This window comes from Symphalangus syndactylus, chromosome 15 (genome assembly GCF_028878055.3).
Source record: "Symphalangus syndactylus isolate Jambi chromosome 15, NHGRI_mSymSyn1-v2.1_pri, whole genome shotgun sequence".
Classification (NCBI taxonomy): domain Eukaryota; kingdom Metazoa; phylum Chordata; class Mammalia; order Primates; family Hylobatidae; genus Symphalangus; species Symphalangus syndactylus.
The window spans coordinates 18,206,206-18,234,052 of NC_072437.2; the positions used below are offsets into that span (position 1 = coordinate 18,206,206).

The window sequence follows — 27,847 nt, forward strand, 5'->3', positions numbered from 1 at the left end:
TTAGATCTTTCCCTGGAATCCTTTCCTCCTGGCCGTGTACTAGAATGAGGATTTGCAGGCCTGGAAGCTGGCCCAAGTATCCCTGAGTATACTGCGGGAAGAAAGGTTGCTCTGTTTGAGATCTTAAAGAGACAGAGTGCTTTACTTGGATATAAGTTACTTTTGTGCTTCTGTGTTACTCTTTGACCATCAGTTACCCTATCTGCAAAATGGAATCATACCTGCTTTACTTACACGTAAGGTTAGAAGGATACTATGAAAAATGCATATGAAAGTTCATCGTCAATACATATTCAAATTAATGATCAGTGGTGGTATTTGAGTTACATGGGAGAGTCTGTCACCCACTGACTTGTCTGAATTATTGTGATATTAAATGGCAGGGCAGGGCTCCATGGAGTCTTGATGGATGTTCAATGCTGATCAAGTCATTGGTAAAATAGTAGCCTTCTGCCCCTCAAGCTTCTCCCTGATGAGGAGGTTGGGCAAAAGCTCCTACTCCCCGACTCTGCTGGTTACAACAAATAAGCATGAGCTTTTCTACTTTCTGTATTAAGCTGGCAATACAATTCTCCGAAAAGAGCACTTCCATTTTTCTGACTTGCATTGCCATTGCTTGTTAGACTGCCACAAGCAGTTTATTAAGCATCAAGTCAAGAACCATCCAGAATGGTAAGGAACCCACTTCTAAACTCATTATTTCTTGGTGACTTTTGACAAGTAACTGCCTTTTGTTGCCATTTCTTCTTACACCCTGTTCTTGCTACTACTGGTTTAGAGCTCTCTTAAAATGGTTTAGCTGAGAGCACTTGGAAAATGCCTGATACATATATGATCATTTGTGCAAAGTTAATCACTCATACCGACTTTATTGGATCAGTTTTCATTAGAGTTTGTCTTTTGTTCCTTGAAGGAATGCTTAGTAGGATAAGTATTTGGCAACTTCCTTCTCTTGCAGGGCGTATTTCATAAAGGAAAACTGGGCTGGGTGTGGTGCCTCACGCCTGTAATCCCAGCACTTTGGGAGGCAGGTAGATCACCTGAGGTCAGGAGTTCAAGACCAGCCCGGCCCAACATAGTGAAACCCCATCTCTACTAAAAATGCAAAAATTAATGGTGTGGTGGCTTGCATCTGTAATTCCAGCTACTCAGGAAGCTGAGGCAGGGGAATCGCTTGAACCCGGGAGGTGGATGTTGCAGTGAGCCAAGATCATGCCACTGTACTCCCAGCCTGGGCAATAAAGTGAGACTCCATCTCAAAAAAAAAAAAAATGGGAAAACTGGTAGAATGTGGAGCATTCATTAGTACTCCTAAGAGTATGTGTTGTACACCTGACTTCTCTACAAGTTTTTAGACTCTTTGAAACTGCACTTTGCTTTGGGATGAATGCAAAGTGTATTTGAGATAAAGAATGGGTACACTCTATTGCCTTTTAAAAGTTGTACCATAATTATGTCGGGCAGACAATTAAAAAGGACATAAATGGTAAATTTGGCTGACATCTCTTTTTGTGAGGTGCACCCATGAATTATCTGTTTGCTCATCTTTACTTTTGGGTTTCTCTACATTCAAAGGAAATTCTGTGGTTATTATATCATATTCTGTTGAATTACAAAATAATTATAGGGGAAGGCACAGGTATGTATGTAATTGTAAATAGTTAAATTTATGAAATGTTTCATAATGTTCCCAAATAACCATTTTTCTGAATAAAAGGTCATTGCTAGAATGTCTGGGACTTAGTCTAAGGAATATGAGGAGATAAGTAAAGGGTCATGAAAGAGCACAGGATATAGTAGAAAGAATGTGAACACTAAAGCTGTGCGATTTGGGGCAAGTCACTTTACCTTTTTTTTTTTTTTCTGGGGTTGTGGGAGACGGAGTCTCGCTCTGTCACCCAGGCTGGAGTGCAATGGTGTGATCTCAGCTCACTGCAACCTCCACCTCCTGGGTTCCAGCAATTCTTCCACCTCAGCCTCCCAAGTAACTGGGATTACAGGCACCTGCCATCATGCCTGGCTAATTTTTGTATTTTTGTAAAGACAGAGTTTCACCATGTTGGCCAGGCTGATCTCAAACTCCTGACCTCAGGTGATCTGCCCGTCTCAGCCTCCCAAAGTGTTGGGATTACAGGCGTGAGCCACTGTGCCTGGCCTCACTTTACCTTTTTAAGCCTCGGGTTATTTATCTTTAAGATATGAATAATGTACTGTTCTTAACAAATTGTTGCAGAATGTAACACATGAATGTGTGTAAGGTATCCAGTGTAGTGGCTCCCATGCTGTATATGCTCAAATGAGCTTGCTCTCAACAGGAGGCTAAATCATTCTGCTTCCAAGAACCAACTTGTGTCTTGCGGAGTCTCACCAAAGTATCCCCAAGTAACAAGCAGCTTGTTACTAGTGCTCAGACAGATAGTTCTGATCATCGGTCACTGATATCACTGTAACTACTGACAAGCCTTGTCTGTGCACCTGACATGCTGGCTGGACAGGCGGTCCGGAAGCACCTCCTTCTGTTCTGCAAAGCCAGGAATCTGCTGCTATTGCAGGTCAACCTCGAGCAATTAACTCCTTGTCTCATATTGCTAGGAGGGCTTGGCATTTTGCTGAAGGTTGGGAAGGAAATGGCTCTCTCATTGTGGTATGCTGTTGTAGGAAGGGTTCCACAGCAGCATTGCTTGGAACCCAACCTGCAGATCTTGAAAAGGCAGCTTTTTTGGTTTGCATATATAATTCTCCTTTGACTCTTGGAATATATATTCTGCTTTCATGGCGAGGTCTCGAGGGTTTCAAGGCATTTGTCATTTTCCACCTGAATATATCATTTGATTTGATTCTTAGACCCTGGAACTGCGTCCAGGCATCATACCATACTTTTCTCTCATGATGAATTGTCTTTCATGGAATAAGAAAAACCTAGCTTTTATCTTCTCCTAGCCTCATCCCAATCCATCAAGCATGTCTATACTTGTCTAAGCCTCAATTTAAGACATGAGTCTAATTTTTGCTTTCTTCAGAAGACTCCTCCACACCTAAATAAATCCATAGCTGTGAATAAATATTCCAGGGAAAAGAATTACCCTGGACATATCTGAGTATCAAATATCCCATTGCTAGGGCCCTATTAAACCTAACTATATATCATAGTCATTATTATTTTATTAATATTATGGACAAATAATTAAGAATTTTATTAAATACCAATATACACATGCATTTATTAACAAATAATTTAATAATAAATAGTGCATCTTATTAACAAATAGATGTTTTTGAGGTATTTATAATGAATTGGAGGGAGCTTGGGCTTTGCAGCCAGGGCAAGTTGGGTTTAAATTCCTACTTGCTACTTGCTTATTATATGACTTTGAGCTTTTTTGAACTGAAAAAAAAAAAAATGGGGCCAGCAGATGGTTGTAAGAATTAGGTGATATAACTGCATAAACTTCCTTGCTCATTGTCTGCTCAATAATGGATGCTTAATAAATTGGCCCTATTTTGTTTTTATCATTGACAATCTGGCTCTAAGAACTCTTGTGTGGTTAAGAGGCAGTTGGTTGAGGATTTTAGAAAGTGGGATGCAGAGAGACGTTTAGAGAACAGTGCTTAGCGGTGCAAGAGCACGTAAATACCCCATTTTGCAAGTACTCTGTTATTTCTGTCCTCGTTCCACTAATTTTGGCCCTCGTAAAATATGCATGGCTTGCCTTTTTTCATCCATTTATCTTCTTTCTGTGTCCATTCTTCTCCCTGAAAAAGTATGACTTTTAGGACCATATCAATATTGTGTATGGTCAACTGGAGAAAGACCCACAGCTGAGAAGGTATGGGGAGCAGGAGGAAAGAGGAATGACCCTCCCCCTTGGCAAAGCTGTGAGGTGGCTCCCTCCAGAGCCCTGCCCCTCACTGTTATATCCTTTTCTTTTTCTAGAGGCTTCCTTCCTGCCTGTTTCACATATGGCAGTCTATAGTTTCCTTTCCACTTCTAGGAAAACTGAGAGAAAATAGTTTTCTGTCCTTTGCTTCTTAAAGTAGATTCAAGTCAATCTGTTTTCTCTCCTTGGGGTGTTTACATTTTGAAGTCTAAGTTTAATATAAAAGCCTTTACCTCTAGTTAAAATCATTTTAGGCAACAGGCCCATTGGAGGTTACCTGGTTGCAGGGGAGCCTTTTCTGTCCTAAAAGCACACTAGTCAATGTCCCCTGATAGGTACTCTCCAAAATGAAGGAGTAGGGGCACACCCGGAGCACACAGACCTCAGGACTTAGTTCATCCCACTTCTGACCTCCTCTAGTCTCAGCCTTTTCTAATAACAACAATATTTTAACTTCTTCTGCTTTCTGAACAAATGCTTGCTTACTTCACAGCTCAGTATCTAAATCTAATCAAGCCAATTATCATGCACAACCTATTTGTATAAATATTTTAACAAATGCAGCAAGAGTAAATTATTAATAGCTGTAAATAGAACAGCTTTCTAAACTGTCACACGCTGCCTTAGCATAAAAACATAAAATGTGTATGAATTACTAAAAAAAATTGATACTTATATTTTGCTTATGAAAAAAATAATAGATCCTTTGTAAGATATAAATCTTAAGAGATTGCCTAGGTATTACACCTGGGTATATCAGCTAAATCATCATTCTAATTATAAATTTCTAGGGACACATCTTTCTAGAAATGGAGTGCTGAATAAAAAAGCAAACTACTGACAGATTGTCTGTTTTCTGCATAGATGCAGGGTGGTGGAGGTAGAAAGGAAACTCTTGTTACTGACAGTGATATGCAGAACTGGCTGGTGGGGGTCTTGAGACAGTTTCATCAAATGTGCAGAATTAGGGCAGGTCCAATCACAGGTGTACAGGTAATGCTGGAGATGGGACTCAGTCTACACCTGAAGAGGGAAAAGCCACACATGACTGTGATGAGGCCATTTGGGCTGCATGGTGAGCCCTAGTGCATTCCAGTGAGCAGCAGGTCTCCAGACTTGGGCTGAGGCTCAGCAGTTTTCCTCGGGTTGACTGCTGATGGTGACGAATGGGAGCAGGCTCTTAGCTCATGGTTTTGACACCCATGTGCTCTCCCAGATCTCATCAGGGAGCTTTACACATGTGGCAGTTGTTATTTTCTGATCGTCTCTGCTCTGTTTACACAGAGTGGCTTCAAACACTCCTCAGAGTATTGTCTGAAAGATGTGCTCTGGGACAAATACAATTTTCCTGTATGTGAAAGAGGCAAGGTTGGCAATTTGAAAATGGAAAAATGACAAACTCGTTCAGTCATCTTATACCCACCAGAGAGTTTTTGTGTCCCCAGTTTGGCCCTCAGCTCCAAAGTTACTTTTGTGCATCTGAGTGTTATTGAGTCAGTCTAAGATTTTGGACTCTTTAATCACTTGGACCATGAAGAATATGGCAAAGTGTCAGCCAAGCCTACTTGGGAGACAGAATTGCTGCCTGTTAAAAGGGAAGGTGATAAATATGTCTGATTTGTTACTGTGATCAAGTAGGCAAAAGAATTCATTAAACCATAAATTTGTCTAAAAGCATATTGGAAAACTATTTGACCCAGACAGATTCACCAAGGGATAATATATTTCTAACACTGTCTCTGACCAAATGCTTTTATAAGTATTGCCCTTTCTGGAAATTTGGGAAAATGTTGAATTCTGGATCTTTCTGCTCTAAAAGCCTTAGTCATTTTGGAATAGGAGGCACATGAATATATTTTGAAAGCGACATGCTAACCAATTAGAGATTTAACATAGTCAAAATTGTGAAGTAATGAAAGTTTGTCTTAGGCATCTTGTGGTAACCACCTAAGAGTTTTTAGTTCTACCTGGGAGGGATTTTTTCAAGAATAGGTTTTTGTTTTTGTGTTTTCTTATGACCCGACACTACAGTGCTTAAAAAAAAAAAAAAAAAAAAAAAAGTTCTCCAGTCATTTGCGTGAAGCAGACAGCTATTTCATTGCAAGTATGGGAATTTATATGAGTACAGACTATATACAAATAGGCAATTACAGTGGCTGACAGTGGTCATAAATTAGTCTGGCTGAAAACATGTCTTGTGGATAATTTCTTCTTATTGTTTTTTAAATTTCCCATTGTTCAAGCAAGGTCCTAGCTTATATATGGCCCAGTTTCTTTTTCTTCCTGACTGCATGAGGAATCTATATTTCCTGGTTAGTTGTATTTTGTGCCTACTCTCCTCTCAGAAGGGATATCCCAGGCATGTTTAATGGCAGCTTGAAATCTGATAGCTGTGGGTTGAAATCCTGCCTCTGGCGGTTGGAAACTGCACGTGCTTGAAAAATTCAAGTACCCTCTCTGAGTCTCTGGGAATCCTAAGATGTAAAGCAGGGTAAATACAATACCCTTTCTTGGTTGTTACAATAAGTAAATACAATCACATATGAAAACATGAAAATATCATCATAGTGCATATTAAGTTTTCAGTGAATGTTACTTGTTCTTATCAATTTTCCTAAGTTTTCAAGTGAGAGTAACCATTATCCAAATTGGTGGTGTGTTTTTTTAAATTAAAGAGTAAAGTATTTTTTTTTTTTTTTTTTTTTGAGACGGAGTCTCGCTCTGTCGCCCAGGCTGGAGTGCAGTGGCGCCCTCTCGGCTCACTGCAAGCTCTGCCTCCCGGGTTCACGCCATTCTCCTGCCTCAGCCTCTCCGAGTAGCTGGGACTACAGGCGCCCGCCACTACGCCCGGCTAATTTTTTTGTATTTTTAGTAGAGACGGGGTTTCACCGTGGTCTCGATCTCCTGACCTCGTGATCCGCCCGCCTCGGCCTCCCAAAGTGCTGGGATTACAAGCGTGAGCCACCGCGCCCGGCCAAGAGTAAAGTATTAATGAAGACCAGGACAACAGGCATAAGTCAGACTGTCCTTGGCATACCAGGACATTAGTCACCATTTTTTAAGGAGTACTAATCCTCAATTCTAATGAGTAAATGAGATTAGAGCTTCACCACTAGTTAATTCTGCTCATCATCTGGACATCAGCATTATCAGCATTTATAATTTTGTTTTTTAGTTCACTCTCGTCACTCTATAACTTATTGTTCATTCCTAATTTTACAGATATTTATGGAGTGGCCTTTGCTAAAAGGTCATTATTTCTATTTTAACCTAATAACTTTTCTTTGATATACTGGATATATAAGGTAATGTATCCCAACTCTAATAACTTTGAATAAGATACAAAACAATGTAGTCTTTATGTCAAATGAAGAAATATATATTATATATATATATATACACACACACAAATTGTATTTAAATATGTACAGTTGATTGATGAATAACATGAAGGTTTGGGGTGCTGACCCACTCACAGTAGAAAATTCATATATAACTTTTGACTCTCCAAAACCTTAACTACTAACTGTTGATTGAGGAGGCTTATTGTTAATATCAACAGTTGATTAACTCATATTTTGTATGTTATATGTATTGCATATTGTAGTCTTACTATAAGGTAAGATAGAGAAAAGAAAATGCTATTAAGAAAATTATAAGAATAGAAAACATACTGCTCTTCATTAAGTGGAAGTGGATCATCATAAAGGTTTTCATCCTGTGTCTTCACATTGAGTAGGCTGAGGGGGAGGGGAATGAGGAGGGGCTGGTCTTGCTGTCTCATAGGTGACAGAGATGGAGAGGTGGAAGAAGTGGAAAAGAAGGCAGGAGAGGCAGGCACATTTAGTGTAACTTTATGAAAATACAATGTAATTTCTGTATAACTTTTTGCTTTTTCATTTCTCTAAAAATGTTTCTATACAGTTCCAATCCTTCTTTCACCATTTGCTTTGTTTTCATGGGCCTCCTGTCTCACAGAGAGGCCTATGTTGTAAAAGAAGTCAAAAGGAATCTTGGATAATTGGAACCCTTCTGCCAAACTGTCTGACGACTGTCTGGCACGGATTCAGAAGCACTCATCTCCATCAAGTCATCTTCTGTTAATTTCTCTACTCTGGCAGTCCATTAGCTCTTCAATTTTTCCAAGATCCATTTCAGAAACCCTTCATCCTGACTTTTTTTCTCCAGTATCCACAATCTTTTTAATAATTTCCTTGATAGACTCTGTCATAATTCCTGTGAAGTTATGCACAACATCTGGACACAGTTTTCTCCGGCAGGAATTTATGGTTTCTGGATCAATAGCTTTAAGGGCATTTTCTGTAACAATGATGGTATCTCCAATGGTATAATCCTTCCAGGCTTTCATGGTGTTTCTCTGTTTGAGCTCTCTTCCATAGTGTTCATAAGCCTTTCCATAAAGTACCATGTATAATGAGTCTGAAAGGTCCTTAGGACCGCCTGACCTAAACGCTGAATTAGGGACATTGTGTTTGGGAGAGAGTAGAATGCTTCAATGTGTTCATTGTTGAACTATGGGGTTCTAGGTGGCCAGAGCATTGTCCAGTATTAAAAGAACTTTAAAAAGGCAGTCCCTTATTGATGAGGTACTTCCTGACTTCAGGGACAGAGTCACTGAAGGAACCAATCCAGAAGAAGCATTCTCATTGTCCAGCTCTTCTTTTTGTACAGCAAAAAGACTGGCAACTGGTGTTTACCTTTTCTCTTCAAGGCTTGGGAGTTAGCAGCTGTATAAAAAGGGCAGTCCTAATCATAAATCCAATTGCATTATTTGTGCAATACAGTAAAGGGTAACCTATCCCTTCCTTCCTTGTATCCTAGCGCTTGCTTATCTTCATTACTAAGAAATGTCATTTGTGGATTCCCTGCCCCCTTCAGAATAGAGCACTTCTGTCTGTATTAAAAACCTGTTCAGGTAGATGTCCTTTTTTTCTCAATGATTTTCTTAATGGTGTCTGGGAACTCGTCTGCTGCTTCTTGGTTGGCGGATGCAGCTTCCCTTGTTATCTTCATATTTTTAAAACAAATCTCTTCCTAAAATTATCAAACCATCCTTTGCTGGTATTAAGTTCTTCAGGTTTAGATCCTTCACCTTCCTTTATTAAGTTGTCATACCATGACTTTGCTTTTTCTTGAATCATACTAGAGTTTATAGATATGCCTTTCTTATAGCAATTCTGTATCTACATAAAAGCTGCATTTTCAATTCAAGATAAAAAGGTATTTTGCAAAAAGTCCAAGATTTTCATGCCTGCTGGCATAGCTGCAGCAGTGGCTCATGAGTCTCCTCTCCTCTCCTCTCCTTCTTTTTTTTTTTTTTTTTTTTTTTAACAGTGGTCCTTGCACTGGATTCATTTATCTTGAAATGAAACCACAGCTGTAGACCTCAATCTATAATACATACCAAGCAATTTAACTGTTTCTTGTAATGTCGTGACTTTTCCCTGCTTCTTAAGAGCATTTCCAGCATCACTATTGGCAGTTTGTATGGGTCTCGTGTGTTATTCAAGGTTTATGCTATTGCATTAAAACATGTTTAAAAAAATACACCAGAAACACGAGAGATCACTTTTTATTGTGATACGTAATTTACCAGAGTTATGACCTGCTCATGCAAAGATGATTACCATTACGTGGCATTTTAAGTGGATACTTTTGACACTTGAGTTCACTACAATAGCAACAGGAGGTGACTATGAAATTATAGTAGTATAGTATGTGCTACAGTTAATTTTGTGCAGTTATAATTTAATACTGCATATTTGTTTGTTTATAATTCTCTCAACTGCAGTGGTACCATGTTTGGTCAGTAAGTATATACATAAATTTTGATACAATTTACCTTTTTATAATAGATTTGTGTAAATTTTATGGTAGAAAATCATCAAATAGACTTGTATTGACATATATTTTATGCATTCATGACACACCTAACTTAAGAAATTTTTTTTTATATTTCTAGGCCACATGGTTTCTCTGCATGTTTTTGCAAATTGTCACAAATCTCTACAAATTTTTCTAATACATTTATTGAAAACATTCCACATAGAAATGGATGTGTACAGTTCAAACCATGTGTTGAAGGGTTGCCTGTATATATATGTGTCCACACCACCAGGTTTCCCGAATAAAAATACACATGTATATCAACCATGCATGTGTATTTTCTCCCCTAACTTCACCTGAATCTTGAGGGCCCTCTAATCCTAACCTTATGCTTCATGCTGCCTACTTCTTCATAAAACCTTTGCTGTATAACATCTTTACTAATTTTTAGAATCATTTTCTTTCTTTTTCCCTTTTCTTCTCAAACCTTAAATGCCGCTGTGGTGTCTTGTGTTAGGGTGCTCCAGGGTAACTAGATTGATAATTGTGTTCACTCTGTGTATCTAAGGTAGTTGTGCCTAGGCATTTATGTATTATAATATGATTATGCACAAATATTACTATTGATACTACATGTACTAGTTTTATTTCTTTCATGTTAAAATTAACATATTGATTTTAAAATGTGTTTATAGGCGCTAAGAATTTCTTTTAGGATATTATCCTTTTCAGAAAAACTATCTTCATTATAACTTAGACTTTGAGACTTTTGCCAAGTGGAAAGAAGCATGAGGAGATGCCCTGTCAGTGTGGAAGACCCATGGGATGACTTATCCTCAACTAAATTCATAAAGGAAATGGCCTCTTCTGCCTCTGCCTTATTTTATTCTGAACAGATATGGCATTACCGTAAGACATGATGTGGGCACAGTTTTGGCCACCCATAATTGGAATAAGTGCAGTGGCACTTAGTGGGTAAGAGTCAGAGTTTTTAGACAAATAGCAATGCATAAGACTGTCCTGAACAATGAATATTTTCATATCTTGCATGGCATGGCTATATTTTACATAAAAACACAAAGTGTATTTTCAACCATTTTAATGTGTGCTAACTTTCCCAGGAATGAAACTACACTACAAATCAGGGCAGATTGTAGTTTCTGTCTAGTACATCATCAAGAGATCAAGAGTCGTTCACCATTTTTGAACCTAGCAATGGCAATGCTGCTAGTGGCTTCTCAGCCACCAATGTGTCATCCCCACATCAGTCAGTACCAGTAGCTGTTGCATTTATTATGATTTTATGCATATATAGAAACTTATCACCAGGCCTTATTTCAAATGTCCAATAAAATGTTCATCTCAGGAAAGAAATAATGTTGACAATATTCAGTAGAGGTAGTGGTCAGAGTCCACTCTGAAGACAGAAATGATACCAGCTATTTGAACAGAGAAGATTTAATACAAACACTTCTTAATTAGTAACAAGTTGTCAGCTGGTAACTTAAAGGGTAGAAAAAGAAACTCTAAGGTATTGTGGAAGTAGCAACTTCAGGAAGCAGCTGCCTCCCACCCCCAGAATTGTGGGGAAAAAAAGGAAAACAAAAAACTTGGAATGTCTGGTGAAGCTCAAACTCAGACCTGTAAGCAAGGCGTGGCTTGGCTGGTGCTGGTATCTCTGAGCTCAGAGGAAAGACCCATGAAGCTGGGATCCAGACCTCTGAGGAGGACCAATGGCCTGCTGGTATTTGAGGGAAGGAGACAATTAACCTGGTTCTCCAAGTGTTGAACAAAATTGCAAACCATATTCAGCTGCTTCCACAAGGAGGCTCTGCTGTTGCTGGGGTGATTGAAGCATGGCATCCTAGAGTGATGCTCACAAGATCCACAAGCAGCCAAGGAGCTCCCCTAGAGGGACACAGGAAGGGGCAAGTTTATTCCACCTAGTCCAGCTTTGAAGTCTCTGGTGCTCTTAGTGGCAGACCCTAACAGAGAGAATCTTGGCAAAGCAGAATGTAGTTTACAGGGTCTCAGCTCCAGCAGCATAAAGCAGAGCATGGAAGAGCAAGTTTAGAACCGAGAGACAAAGAGTAAGTAACTGGCACATTTGGCTATTGTTTTATACTTCCTAAATCCAGAGTTACCCATTATAACCACGTCATCTGGTATAATTGTACCTAAGCATGTGCATATTATACTACTAGTACTCTATTTGTATGTGTTAATCTCTTACTATTGTCTTTTATGTCACTATTAACATATTACATTGATTTAAGATTATTCTTAGAGGGAGTTAGCAATTTCATTTCAGAATAGCAAAAGAGACATTAACAAATATTTATTATAAAAATGAGTTTCAAATATGATAGAACTGAGAGCCACTAAGTTGATTCAGACAGTATAATATATACTTCGACTTTAGACTACTGGCTCCGAGCCGACTCAGTGGCAATGCCACCTGATATCAGCTTCGAGGCTTGTAAACACAAAGGATCTCATGCACTGTTAGATTCTGACTTCATTGAGGAAGGCATCTCGCAGTTGGCATACACTGATCTTTTTTTGGAATGGACAGGCATTAATGGAAATGTGAATCTCAGCAGTCATTCTGGCTGTCCTCAGCTTTGTAGCCCTACTTCTGAAAGCGAAAAAGGCACGCAGAGGACGTGGCCTACTTGACCACTGCCATCTGTGCCCTTTCAGTGGCACAACTCTGAGTGACCATTACAGTCAGAGCCTGGGCTTTTAGTGAAAATTAAACACAATGGTTACCAGTGGTTGAGCTTCTACAGCAGTAAACTACTCTGATAAAGGTTGTAAACACAACATTTCCAGTTAGTAAATATCATCTTCATTTTATAGATATGGCGACTGACTGCCGAGACCTGGAACTTACCTAAGACACTGCTAGTGAGAGAACTGCCTCTTTTCTATAACCTAAAAGCCATTTCCACTCTGCCTTCGAATAGTAACACAGGAAACAAAGTCATTAATTTTAGAAGATTATTTTTGCAAGTGGTACAATTATGTGACAAATTAATTGACATCGATTACTTGAAAAATTCAATAAGCCTGTAATAGAAATGTCTGACACATATTAGAGTCTCAGTAAATATACGTTGTATATATGCAATGAGTATGTATCCACAACAAATTTTTGTTGCAATGATAATTTTCAAATTGGTCCATTTTGATTTTGACCTTTTTATCTAGGTAGTTTTTCTAAAAAGCCATTTTGCACATATAAAGCTAATCATCTAACACTAGAAGACAATTATTCAACAGGGTCTCTTGCCATTTAAACTTCAGATATGGCAAATGGAATTTCACGACACAAGAATAACAAAGACAAGGCCTTACAATGACAATTGTTTCCAGAGAGTTTCTAAGTATAAACCTTGGACACAGAATAAAGAGTGCTTTCATATCTACAGAGTGCAGAAAATAACTGCTTGTAAGAGAAAACTAATTAAAATGATCTGCAGAAATTATATGATTGATAAACCACTTGTCTCAGCCACTCAGGAAATCAGGCATCAAAACCACGATTCTTTTCAATTTCTATGTCTTGTAAGTTTTGATGAAACAGAATTGTGCTCAAAAAGTCAATATCATGAGGCACATTTGGTTCATAGCCCCCTTACGTACATTGTGTAGTAGTTGACAGAACTTTCATAACTGAATGCTAAATAATGTAAACTTCCTTGAAAGTAAAACTTAGGAAAAATGTGCAACGTTTAGGCAGTAATATTGACTAAAAGTGCAATCTTATGCCAGCTGTTAAAATCAGCTAACTGCGAAAAATACTAGCATCAGTTTCCAAAACATGATTTTATCCAGGTATATTAGTGCTTCTTATAGTCACACTGCAGGGCATGAATGGAAACCCATCTTACTGAAAAGATACTTGTTACATTTGAGCTTTGCTTCCCTCTGTCTGAAATATCAGATATTGGGTTGAATACCTGCCAGTGCCCTCTTCTGGATAGAATGTAATACATTTATAGACATTTTCTACCCTTTTTACATAGGAGCTAAACAATTTCTCCTTGACCTCAGAGAATGGAAACAATTGGTAGTAGAACACAGTCTGGCTGTGTTGTGATCATAAAATATACGCTAGACCCAAATGAATGCAAACAAATATTTAAAATAGATTACCTTGGTTCTTAGTTTTCCCTACACTCTGGAACACTCCAGTGGGAAATTAAGATTGTATTCTGAATTCTGTATCTATGATGGCAGAAAACTGGGTGTTAGAAATATTTTCAACAGGTAAAGTTGAACCAGAAAGGATTTGACTTTCCTTTTACAAAAGCACAATCTTTGAAATCTTGACAGCTTGGCTCCAAATTCTGGTTAGGTGCTTTAGTTTCCTAAGCTACAATATGTGGATCAAGAATGTACCTACTTTATACAGTGACTTTCAGGATTAGATGAAGAACTTTATGTATAATGTACTCATCTTTGTATCTGACCTACGGTAAACATTTTCTATAATATTTGCTATGATATGAGTTTGTATGACACAAACATGTGTCTCTTTTAATTTAATATAAAGTGCCCAAATTTGAAAGATTAATTATTAGATTTAGGATATATATTTCTAAATGTTAGATTATAGAATTTTAAATATATATATTTTTCCAGTTTAATACGTATTTGTATATTTCAATTGTATATGCCAAATAGCTTATGGATTGATTTTGATTTCTCAGTTAGAAAATATTGCAGTGAAGTATCTTTTACTATAAAGCTTGAAAATATGGAATATTTTTGACCTAAATATTATTCCATATCTTGATGAATAAAAGAACACTACATTTGGTGTACTTAATTACATTAAATTTCTAAGTTATGCAAATGGTACATTGTAACATGAACTTTTAAAAAATACATGTTACATGTGATGTGTGCCACACTTTAACATTCATTTTCGTTAATATAAAACAAATAATTCTCTCTGCTTAGCACGGTTACCATTTTTATTACTTTTCCCAACTTGGCAGTGATTGTTTTTAAAGTGGCCTTCATTAAACTACAGCATTTCTAAAGTGACAAAATTTCAGGAGCAACTTAGTCTCTGACTGATTGCAGGTTGACAGTTGAGTACCTCTGTCTCAATTGTGTATCATAGAGAAACGAACCCAAACAGGAACAGGAAACTAACCCACTTACTAAAAAATATGATTTTGGCACTTAACCTTTCTGGCTGTATTTCCTGTTACATAAGATAATCATTTCAAATTCATAAGGTAGATATGAATATTAAATGACAGAACTGATACAAAGTTAAGTGACCACCATAAGTCATTCTCAAAATTATTTTTACATACATATAGAGAAGTAGAAAAGCCATGAGCTTTACAATCAGACAAACATCTGCATACATATCATCTTCTATACTTATTTCTGGAATTTACATTCCCTAACTGTAAGATGGTTGTTGTGACTATTAAATCAGTTGATATGTAAAAGTGTAGTATCTGACACAGAGAAGGCACAAAGTTGGTAAAGCTAATTTAGACAACGTCTAATACCATTTTTGCATATCACCTGCTTTGTGCTAGGCTCTGTGTTAAGAATTACAGTCTGGGCCAGGCACAGTGGCTCACGCCTGTAATCCCAGCACTTGGGGAGGCCGAGGTGGGTGGATCATGAGGTCAGGAGATTGAGACCATCCTGGCTAACACAGTGAAACCCCGACTCTACTAAAAATAGAAAAAAAAAAAAAGAAAAATTTAGCCAGGCATGGTGGCGGGCACCTGTAGTCCCAGCTACTAGGGAGGCTGAGGCAGGAGAATGGCGTGAACCAGAGAGGCGGAGCTTGCAGTGAGCCGAGATCGCGCCACTACACTCCAGCCTGGGTGACAGAGCAAGACTCTGTCTCAAAAAAAAAAAAAAAAAAAAAAAAAAAAAAAAAAAAAAAAATTACAGTCTGTATTTTTTACTATTTCTGGGCAAGGTAGACATGAGGAATCTTGCCCCAGGTCCCATTGCTAGGAAACCCTTAAATTGTAGCAGCTCTTCTCTTTTCTTCCTTCCCTGATGCTTCACTGACTTTACTTCAGTCTGCCTGCTACTTCAGGTTACATAGATGTTCACACTTTAGGGATCATCAAAGTATATAATTTTGCCAGTTACACAAAGACCTTTCCTAACCCCAGTCCCATCAACTTATATTAGTCCTGTGCCCTGTTTCCCAAACCAACTTATCTAATGAACTACATTATGGCAGGATTATTTTTGGATCTCTGTGTTCCTCCTGACAAATGACAAATTTGCGTCCTAATGACTGGTTTCTTGGCCTCAAATGCTACAAGTCAGGCTCATAGAGGAGCTTCCAGGTAATACAGAAAGATCAGCTGAGCAGTTTTTGGGGAATGCTGTGATTCCCAATTCACTCCACATCATCAGACCGCCTCCTATCTCAATTGCCTTTACTCACTCTACGTAATCCTGGAAAATTTTGAAAGCCTAATGCACAGTTCTATGTGTGCCATCCCATCCTCAAAGAAGTTATGATTGTACATATTGAAATTCCATCACACATTAAGAAAAATGAATATCTTTCCCCTTCTAAATTGGGTAGATTATTTGGGTCTGAAATACAGAATAAGAGGAAAGAAAAAACTAATTCTTTGTCTACTGTATAGCGGTTCTAGTATATGTGATCCTCAGATTCTGAGATTAAAAACTTCTGGGTTTTTTTTGTTTTATAAAAATTTTATTGAGAAAATACCTTAAATTCTCATTTGGAAAATGAAAGGCTTTGATAAAATAAGGTCGGAAGCACTTCTTTTTTTTTTTTGAGATGGAGTCTCACTCTGTCGCTCAGGCTGGAGTGCAGTGGCTCGATCTCGGCTCACTGCAAGCTCCGCCTCCTGGGTTCACGCCATTCTCCTGCCTCAGCCTCCCGAGTAGCTGGGACTACAGGTGCCCGCCACCACGCCGAGCTAATATTTTGTATTTTTAGTAGAGACGGTTTCACCGTGTTAGCCAGGATGGTCTCGATCTCCTGACCTGGTGATCCGCCCACCTCGGCCTCCCAAAGTGCTAGGATTACAGGCATGTCGGAAGCACTTCTTAACCCTAAGGGCATATATGTAATTGGAGTTGAAATTAGCAAATTGCATTTAAAGTTGAGAGTAACTATAGACCAGGAAGTTAGGTTTGAAATAAGCATTGTTTTTAGCTTTTAATCAAGACTTGTCATTTAGCATAACTTGCTAGCTAGTGCCCTTCTGTTAATTAATCCCTACATGGGTTTTTAAAAGCAGTGGCCTGTCCTTTTGCTTGCTCTATGGACCTTGGATAGTAAACACATGCTAAATAGCCATTTATTTTTACCTACAATTTAATACAGCTAAGAAAATATCAGAGGCTTGGTTTTCAAGACAGCAACTTAAACAAAATTCCGAGAGTAGAACTTAAGATGCCTTATTCCTTTGTCTTCAGATTTTCCTCCATATATGAGGCAGAGTGATTTTTGCTTGAGGACTTTCAGTCCATCTTAAGGGACTGAGAAAATTTGGTTTTAGCACCTCTGACTTTCCAACAGCCAAAGAAGTTAAATGATTGGTTTCATTATCAGGTAATTGGATATATGAGCTTTTTCTCCCACCTGTGTACCTGAGTACATTTATTCTCACCTTAATAAAAATAAGTTATTAACTCTCCAGGATAACACATTATCAGAGAAATTAGTGAAATCGGTTTTATTGTTCTGGAAATGAAATTAGGAAATGGCCTACGTCTTCCATTGCTAAATATTGCCATAGTCACTGTTTATTCCATTAGAATTATCCTCTTAATAATTAACCAGAAAATTGATCGACATCACTCCCATTGTTTCCAACAGGAACAATAAATTGATTTAGAAAAATAATATAAAAATTTAAATTGCTAAACTTAGACCAAGTTATTTCTCTAGCATTTACCAGTTGAGGGATTTGGGGTGAGGGAATCTTCATTTTAGGATTGTTTTCAGATTCAATGAACTTGGATTAAGTACAATGCCTGGCACATACCTGGAGCTGATTAATTTTGTAGCTCAGCTCTTCCTTCCTCTTCCTCCCCCACCAGCACATACACATAGGAGGTGGGGGAAGAAAAAGGGAAAGAAAAAGAGAAAAACTTAGCTTTAGTCTAAATAGAAGTGAATTTTACTGATCAAAAAAAGTATGTAGAGCATGTATCACACAAAGGGGGCAGAGGAAAGGTGGTAAATGTTAAGGCCAATTATACTCATTGTTAACGTCCGTGTTTAACTTTGCTCTGTTTCAAATTTGATCAATGATATTTCCTAAGATAATTTCAGGGACAGTCAAACGATAACAGCTGGGAGTTGTGGGGGAGCTTTTCACCTAAAGAATAAAGACCAAAACTTGTGATAGTAGGAGGCATTGAAAATCAGTATAAATAAGGGTTTTGGGAGCCATTTCTGACAGTTTTGCTTTTGTAGTAAGGAGTATCACAATTATTTCACTTAACAAAGCACTTCATCTACCATGTTAATGAGAAAATTCATACCTGGGCAAGGAAGCTCTGTTCCATCAGTGCACTTGTGCTGATCATGAGGGAATACAAGTTATCTGGAAATACATCTTTAAAGTCGTCCTGTTGCTGGGGTTTTTATTCTTTTCCTTCTGTGATTGCCTCACAACTTGCTTCCTTTGACAATGTGTAATTTGTGTTATTATTATAATAATATTTCTCCGTGCCAGAACCGACCTTAATTGTATGCCCTATCCTGAAATGATTAGCAGATAACGGTAATCATTTTAATGAGTAGTTCACACAAGGTTTCTCCCTGAGTCTCTATTATAAAAGGAAAGTATGGAATAAAAAATGTCTTGTTAGTAAGAAAGCTAAAAGAAAGAATAGTAATTTATTCCTTTATTCATTGAATTTTTTTGAACAAATATTTACCAGTAACTAGTTTTTTTGTGCTGGGGGATATGTCTGTGAAGCAAAATAGACCAAAACATCTTACCAAAATGGAGTTGATATTCTAGTAGGGCAAGAACAATTACAATAGAGTATCTTAAAAAATCATGAGTGCAAAAGAAAGATAAACAGAGTTAGAGGTTAGGAAATGTGTGGGAAGTTCCATTTTAAATAGGGTGAGCCTCAGTAGGAAGATAATATTAAGTAAACATTTAGCAATTATGAGGGACTTAACCTCCTGAATATGAGAAAAGCCCATTCCAGGATGAGAGGTGCCTTGAGCAAAGGCTTCAAGATGAGATATAATTTATGAGAAAAAAAAGGCCAGTTACAAGAGGGAAAAGTAGAGAATTAGGAGATGAACTCGGAGATAAGAGAGACTAATCTTATAGGGCCTTCAAGGTTATAGAGATTTTGGCTTTTACTTTAAGCAAAATGGGACACTATTTCTTCAATTTCATAATTTTGAAGAAATAAATGACCAGTTGCCTTAGATTTAATGATGAAAAATCCAAATTCTGCCAAAATAGTTAAAGAGGTTTATTCTGAGCCAGTGAGTGACCGTGACCTGTGGAAACAGTTTCAAGAGAGCACAAGAAAGTGTGCCCGCGGCAGCTGGCTTACAGTTTAGCTTTACACATTCCAGGGAGACTGCAAACGCAGGTAAAATCATAAATTGATACAGGAAAGGTATACATTGGTTCAGCCTGAAAAGGCAAAGCATGTTGAAGCACAGCCTTATAAGTTGTCAGTGGGTTTTAGAGCTTCTTTCGTTGGCAATTGGTTGTCAGAGCTAAGCTTTGTCTAAAGACTTGAGGCGTCAGTAGAAAGGAATGCTTAAGGTAAGGGGGTCTACTCTCTGTCATTTAATGCTATACCAGAGTCAGGTTGGAAAGTAAGCCACGTTATATTGGGTTAATTTAAAAAAACCCCAACACTTAATAAGATATTATGGTTTGTAAGACATAATTCCCCAGCCCCCTTAGAAAGAAATCTGGGCAAGAAGAAAAAAAACGGTCAGAGTTCAGTCCTCAGATTTTGAAAGGCTGCAGAGTTGAGAATAGGCTGAAGGAAAACAAGGATGGAACAGAGAGACCATGAAGCTTTTGCAGCTATCCACATAAAAGATGATGGAAGCTTGGACCAAGGTGATAGCAATGGTGGTCACGTAAGTAGCTCTAAAATATTTGAAGGTAGAGTAGACAAAATGTGCTGAGGAATTAGTTGTGAAATGGAGAGATAGAAAGATATCAAGGAACACTCCAGGTTTCTTGGCTTTGTTAGATGGATGGTTGTGGAAGCTGGATGGAAGAACCAAAGCAAGTGATTGTATAGAAAAATTGGTTCATTCAAATTATTAAATGAGTTACTAAAGTGCTTTTTAGAGATGACCCATTAATTTGAGTTTGGAATATTTTACTTAGTCAAGGCATGGGAATGTATGCATCTATTTTCATGTCAAATGTTGGCCCCATTTTAATTTTTTGTATATTTCAGTTTTGCATTTTACAAGGTTCAGAACACATCATTTAAGTCACTGTTTATCCATTTCTGTTGCGGTTGTTGATTTTCTGGTTGTGACTCTGGTTATTGAAATTAATGAGAACTAGTCTTTGGGAAGATAGATTAAAGTCATTTGGAGAATGCCAGTTCTATATTATGTTATCACTGCTTTCTCTTCTATACTGAATACAAGCTAACCAGAGAAGGCATGGCTTAGAGTTTTTTTTTTTATAATGCTAAGGAATAGCTGTGTTAGAGAGCTTGGCAAATGCCAACTGAACTAAAGTACCCTGTATTTTTTTTTTTTTTTTTTTTGTTAAGCCCCTTCTATGAGGTAATAGAATTTCACAATAATTCACAGTTATCTGCATCAGGACCTCTTTAGAGTGCTGTTGACAAAATGTTGTAGTCTTTTTTTGATTATTTTCCATTTTGAAATTGCATCATGAATTTCTTAGAAGTAATTTTAAATACAGCTCCTGTATAGTAATGTCAGAATGGGTAAATTTGTAACATCCTGATATGGAATTTTTGGCTTCCCTGTTTGTTTTGACTGCTTAAATAATTATAGCTAATTTTAAAAGTTTGTTACTTAAGAGATTTTAGTTGAAACAAAATATTGCTGTATTGGTATGATTCCATTTATAGAAACTAAATCTGAATCATAATTTTACACTTGGAAACTCATTCTGCTTTTGCTTTTACAATTTTTATCATTAATGTTCTCAATTAATATAGACGTCTGCATAACGCTACCTAAAAGTTTTGGCGCATTTTACCAACTAGATATTATCCCTAGATATAAAGAGTTTGTAGTTCTACATGGAGGACAAAAACACATATCATAGTAATGTAAATAAAATACACAAGATAATTATATAACTAATGAGAATCTTAAACTCATAAAATGTCAGAGGATGAGTATTCCAATTGACAATAAGGCCACATTTTTTTTTTTTTTTTTTAAAAAAGAGCAAGGATGAAAATCTTTGCATTAAGTGAAAGATTCAGGAAATGGTAGAGAATATCACTGGGGATATTTTGACCCAAGCCAGTGGGAAGGTCGATGAGTGTTCAGTGGCCGTGACCAAAACATCACAACCAGAGTAAAGGCAAAGGAAAATGTTAAATGTCCTGAACATTTATTGGTATCCTCCAACATGTCTTCCTCACTAGTTGATGCCTACACCCTATAATCAGAGTGTTATTCCTTTACCTGAAGGTTTTGATACGTTCTTAAACACCTCAGGTATCTACTCAGAGTTTCAAGGAATCTGTGCCCGAAGGCAAGATGATGCAATTCTGTCTTTTACTTGGTTTAAGGATTATGCTTTGGCTGAATGAATGGCCAAGAAGAGCAACAATTTCACTTTAGCCAGATAGAAGGAGAAGCCTTCCTCATTCTTGAGTACATTAATTCAGGTATCTTTTATGGTTTGTTTTTTTACATGATTTACTATTTTGCCTCCTGCTATTTCAACCTTCTCTTTAAAATGTTTCTAATGGTCCTTGAATGTGAGAAGATGGTTTCAGGCCAAATACATTTATTAGAACGTCCCAACATCCCTCATGCAAAGGAATGGGTCATTGCCTCTTTGCTGGAGGAAGTCCTCTGTGGTCTTGGTTGCCTAGTGGCTTCCCCTGGGTAGTCTACTGATTCTTAGTCTCCATAGCTTTCTGCTGAGAGGCAAATGTTAGTTGGTCTTTAATTCAATGGCACAATATGATAAATCTAATAAATGTAGTTTTCACAAATGTGGGTAAATTAGATTATTCCCACAGAACATGATGAACTCTTGTGGAGCCCAGCTAATCCTCATTCTGCTATCTACCTTGACAATTAGTTCTGGAGAGAGGAAGAGAGGCTGTGTAGACAAAACACCAACATTTATCCTTTTAGGTTGTAATCACTTACAGCACTTTTGAAAATAGCTTGATTTTCCCACACATTTTACACATTTGGAAACTGGGTGGTTGAGTTTTAGAAGAAGATGGGTAGAGAATCAAGAGAGTGATTATTAAATATCCTCATCTTAAAAGGAGAAAATGGCTAGCAGGAGAACCAGCAGTCAAAGGGTGACAAAGCATATTTGGAGGAATTGAGGATGGCCCCAGCAGACTCATCTAAAAGGCTTGTCTAAGACTTGTCTAAGCAAACTGTAGCACCAAACCTGGGAATCATCCTTGACATCGCTGACACCCACCATGGTTCTTTCAGCAAAATCTGTAGACATTTCATCAAAACATAACCAGAACGTGACAACTGCTCACCACCTCCACTGCATAACTCCAGCCCAAGTCACCATCTTCTCCTGGATGCAAAAGCTTGCTAACTGGTCTTTTTGTTTCTACCTTACCCTCCTACAATCTTTTCTTTAAGTAGAAACCAGGATGAGCCTGTTAATACTCAAGTCAAATGGTATCAGGCCTCTACACAGACACTCCAGTGGCTTCCCAAGTCAATGAAAAGAAGAAGCAAGTTTGTGCAATCTTCTTGCCTCCCACCCCATCCTTGCCTGGTGCGTCATGAATGCATCTCCCAGCTTCTTCCTCTTGCTCACTCTGCTCCAGCTATTATGGTCTACTGGCCATGTCTCATACATGCCAGGCAAGGCACCGCTTATTGATCCTACTTGCAGACTACTTTTCTCCCAGATATCTGTGTTTCCTCTTTTATATTCTTTAGGTCTTTGCTCACAGGTCGTCTTTATAATGAGTCTTTTTCCCTGGCACACTGTAACAATGCCTTCCCTCTTATCACCATCAGACTTAATATATGTTGACACATCTATCTATATGTACGTGTGTATATGTAGTCTGTGTGTACGTATAGTATTTGTGGTGTACAGAGTCTGTTTCCTCCCTGAGGAACGAACTGCATGGACACAGACTCTCTATGTTTTGTTCACTGCTGTGCCCCAGGATCATGGATGGTACATGGCACATAAAAGACACTTAATAAATATTTATTGAGTCTGGACATGGTAGCTCACACCTGTAATCCCAGAATTTTGGGAGATTGAGGCAGGAGGATCACTTGAAGTTCAGAGTTCAAGGACAGCCTGGGCAACAGAATGAGATTCTGTCTCTAAAGATAAATAAATAATAAAAGTAAATAAAGACATATTTATTGAATAGATCAATAACTTATTTTTTAACTTTAATATGATTTCCTCTGGGAAAGCAAATGTGCAAACTCTTTTTCCATGACTTCCTGAAAGTTCAGAGTAAACTATTTCATTCTGTAGAAAAAGCATAAATTTTAAACATGGACTTTTGAAGGGCACTAAGTTGGTGCTAGGGAAGAAAGAATTTAACAAAAACGAGAGCATGGTAAGAAGACAGGAGCCAGTGGCAGAGATCCTGTGTGTCTCTGGGGAAAAGACTGATGGTGAAAATAAAACTGGCCACTAAAATTAACTAAGGGCTCCCTGGGTGACCATCAGCAAAGACTTCAGCTCTGAGGAACAGGAGGACAGAGACAGCTCTGACTGCAACCGAAATCCAACACTATCTGAAGAACCACCAAGTCTGTTGGGATTTTTTCCTGACCATTTCTATATCCTCCACTGTTCTCACAGCTACTTCCCATTGTCCACAGGACCTCTTACCCAGATTCTAGCCACCACGTTTCTCAGAGTTCAGCCTTGCCACTTCTTTCTCTACACCGTGAATGTAGAACTCTTTCTAAAAGGTGAATGTGATCATGTTATATTCTTCCTTAAAACTCTTTGCTAGCTTTCCCCATTTAACCAGAGAGAATGAAGTTTGAGTTCTTAATATACGTCGAGAGTTTCCAACGTCATAGCTCACCATTCCTCCAGCTTTTAACTCTCTATAGCTGTGCTACATTGTCTCCAACTGCTGGGTCTCTATGAACTTCCATCCCTCTGCAGCCCCAAATCCTACCCCTCTGTTCATCTTCCATAGTGCAGTTGGATGAGAAGCCTCCCCTGATACCTGCATCATTGGGCTAGATGTCTTCGTAAGAGTCCTGTAGCATCCTGCATTACAATACAGATTGCACATATTCATAGTATTATAATCACACTTTTTAGTCTTATCAGTCTTTTCTCTGGACTGTTTTTTATTTTTTGTGTGTATTGTTTTACTTGTTTTTAGTTGACAAATAAAACTATATTTTTATAGTGTACATCATGGTGTTTTGAAATATGTATACATTGTGGAATGGTTAAATCAATCTTATTAATATCTGCATCACCTCGCATACTTATTTTTGTGGTGAGAACTTAAAATATATTGAAACTTTCAAGAATATAATACATAGTTATCAACTATAGTTACCATATTGGACAATAGATTTCTGGAATTTATTTTTTCTGTTGAATTGAAATTTTGTGTCCTTTGACCAAAATCTTCTGAGCCCCCACCCCGTACCCCTGGAAACCACCATTATTATGCTCTCAACCTCTGTGGCTTTTATTTTTTAAGATTCCCCATATGAATGAGTCCATGCAGTATTTGTTTTTCTAAACCTCACTTATTTCACTTAATGTAAATGTCTTCCAGGTTCATCCATGTTGTTGCAAATGCAAGATTTCCTTCATTTTTAAGGCTTAATAATACTCCATTGTGCATATATACCACATTTAAAAAATCCATTCATTTGTTCATGGGTACTTAGGTAGATTTCATATTTTGGCTATTGTGAACAATGCTGCAGTAAACATGGGAGAGCAGATATCTCTTTGACATACTGATTTAATTTCCTTTGGATACAGACCCAGCAGTGGGATTGCTGGGTCATGTGATAGTTCTATTTTTAATTTTTTGTGGAACCTCCATATTGTCTTCCATAAAAGCTCTATTCGTTTACATTCCTTCCAACACAGTGGAAGAGTTTTCTGTTTTCTACATCCTTGCCAACATTTGTTATCTTTTATCTTTTTGATCACCAAAATAACCGGTGTGTGGTGATATCTCATTGTGATTTTAGTTTGCATTTTCCTGATAATTACTGATGTTGAACATTTTTCATATACCTGTTAGCCATGTATATCTCCCTTTGAGAGATAACTGTTCATATCGTTTACCTGTTTTTAAAAATTGCGTTCTTTTGTTACTACTGAGGTATATGAGTTCCTTGTGTATCTTAGATATTAACCCCTTATCAAATACATTTACATATATTTTCTCCCATTTCACAGACTGTCCCTTCACTCCGTTGATTGTTCCCTTACTGTGCAGAAGCTTTTTAGTTTGATATAATCCCATTTGTCTTTTGTTTTTGTTGCCTGTGCTTTTGGCTTTATATCCAAAATGTTATTGCCCAGAGCAATGTCACAGAGCTTTTTTTCTATGTTTTCTTCTAGTGGTTTACAACTTGTGTCATACATTTAAATGTTTAAGACATATTAGGTTAACTCTTCCATTTTGAGCTGATTTTTGTATATGGCGTGAGATAAGAATCTAATTTTATCCTTCTGCATGTGGGTATCCAGTTGTTCCAACACTATTTATGAAAAGACTGTTCATTCCCCATTGTGTGTTATTGACATCTTCGTCCTCAATTGACTATAAATATGTGGTTTTATTTCTATGCTCTATATTCTGTTCCATTGATGTATGTGTCTGTTCTATTACTCTATGTGATAGTACCATGGTGTTTTAATCACTATAGCTCTGTGGTATGCTTTGAAGTCAGGTAATGTGATGGCTCCAGCTTTGTTCCTTTTGCTCAATATTTCTTTGGTTATTCAGGGATCTTTTGTGGTTCCATACAGATTTTAAGATTTTTTTGGATATTTCTGTGAAGATTGTCATTTTGATAGAGATTGCTTTGGAAAGTATGGACATTTTAACAATATTAATTTTTCCAATCCATGTTCATGGGATACTGTTCCACTTATTTGTGTCTTCAATTTTTTTCATCAATGTTTTACAGTTTTTCGGTGTACAAATATTTAACCTCCTTGGTTTTTTCCCCAAAACAGTTGTATGTTGCTTAACAATGGGGATATGTTCTGAGAAATGTGTCATTAGACAATTTCATCTTTGTACAAACATCACGGAGAATACTTACAGAAGCCTAGATGGTATAGCCTACCATACACCTTCGCTATGTGGCACAGCCTGTTGCTTCTAGGCCACAAACCTGTACAACATATGCCTGTACTGAATACTCTGGGCAATTGTAACACAGTGTTAAGTAATTGTGTATCTAAGCATACCTAATCATAGAAAAGGTACATTAAAATATGGTATAAAAGATTAAAAAGTGATACACCTGCATAGGGCACTTACCATGAACGGAGCTTGCAAGACTGGAAGTTGTTCTGGGTAAGTCAGTGAGTGGTGAGTGGATGTGAAGGCCTAGGACATACTACTGTAGATTCATAATAACTGTACACATAGGTTACACTACATTTATTAAAAATAAATATTTTTCTGTAATAACGAATTAACCTTATCTTACTATAACTTTTTTACTTCATAAAATTTTTGTTATTTTTAAATTTTTGACTCTTCTGTAATAACACTTAGCTTAAACCACAAACACATTGCACAGCTCTTTAAAAATATTTTTTCCTTATATTCTTATTCTGTAAGCTTTTTTCTAGAATTTATTCATTTACTTTTTTTACTTTTTAAATGTTTTTGTTAAGAACTAAGATGGAAACATATTAGCCTAGGCATATACAGGGTCAGGATCTTCAGTATCACTGTGTTCCACTTCCACATCTTGTCCCACTGGAAAGTTTTCAGGAGCAATCACGCGCATGGAACTGTCATCTCCAATGATAACAATGCCTTCTTCTGGAAGACCTCCCAAAGGACTCCCCTGAGGCTGTTCTACAGTTAACTTGTCTATTATAGGTAGGAGTACACTCTAAAATAATGATAAAATGTACCGTACAGTAAATCCACAAGCCAGTTGGATAAATAGTAAATCCATAAGCCAAATAACAGTTGTTTTTATAATTATCAAGTATTATGTGCTGTACATAATTGCATGTGTTATATATTTTAGATGACTGGCAGCACAGTAGCTTTGTTTACACCAGAATCACCACAAACACGTGAGAAATGCATTGTGCTAAGATGATAGGAATTTTTCAGCTTGATTATAATCTTATAGGGCCATTGTCTCATATGTTTTCTGTCATTAACCAAAATTTCATTGTGCAGTAGGTAATTGTATTTTATGTTTTTTGGAGCAATTGTAAGTAGAACTGCTTTCTTGATTTCTTTTTCTGATAGTTCCTAGTTAGCATATAGACATTCTACTGATTTTTGTATGTTGATTTTGTACTTTGCAGTTATACCAAATTATTAGTTCCAACAGTTTTCTGGTGACATCTTTAGAGTTTTTAATATTTATGAATGTGTCATCTGCAAACAGGGATGATTTAACTTTTTCTTTTTTTTTTTTTTTTTTTTTTTTTTTGAGACGGAGTCTTGCTCTGTCGCCCAGGCTGGAGTGCAGTGGCGCAGTCTCGGCTCACTGCAAGCTCCGCCTCCCGGGTTCACGCCATTCTCCTGCCTCAGCCTCTCCGAGTAGCTGGGACTACAGGCGCCCGCCACCGCGCCCGGCTTATTTTTTTTTTTTTATACATTTAGTAGAGACAGGGTTTCACCATGGTCTCGATCTCCTGACCTCGTGATCCGCCCGCCTCGGCCTCCCAAAGTGCTGGGATTACAAGCGTGAG

The 27,847-nt window shown here is 37.6% G+C and overlaps 1 protein-coding gene and 1 long non-coding RNA gene across 9 annotated transcripts in view; one reads left to right on the forward strand and one right to left on the reverse strand.

Moving 5' to 3' along the window:
- The window catches only part of FGF14 (fibroblast growth factor 14), a 693,770-nt gene that overhangs the window by 307,688 nt on the left and 358,235 nt on the right, over nt 1-27,847 (forward strand). The window lies entirely within an intron of this gene.
- On the reverse strand, nt 9,203-27,563 carry LOC134732635 (uncharacterized). Of its 2 annotated transcripts, none has more exons than XR_010115977.1 (2): nt 18,258-27,563; nt 9,203-11,633 (listed from the first exon to the last, which is right to left on the reverse strand). It is a non-coding gene; the product is annotated as an uncharacterized lncRNA (long non-coding RNA). The 2 variants fall into 2 exon arrangements; XR_010115978.1 differs by lacking the exon at nt 18,258-27,563 and adding an exon at nt 13,887-16,584.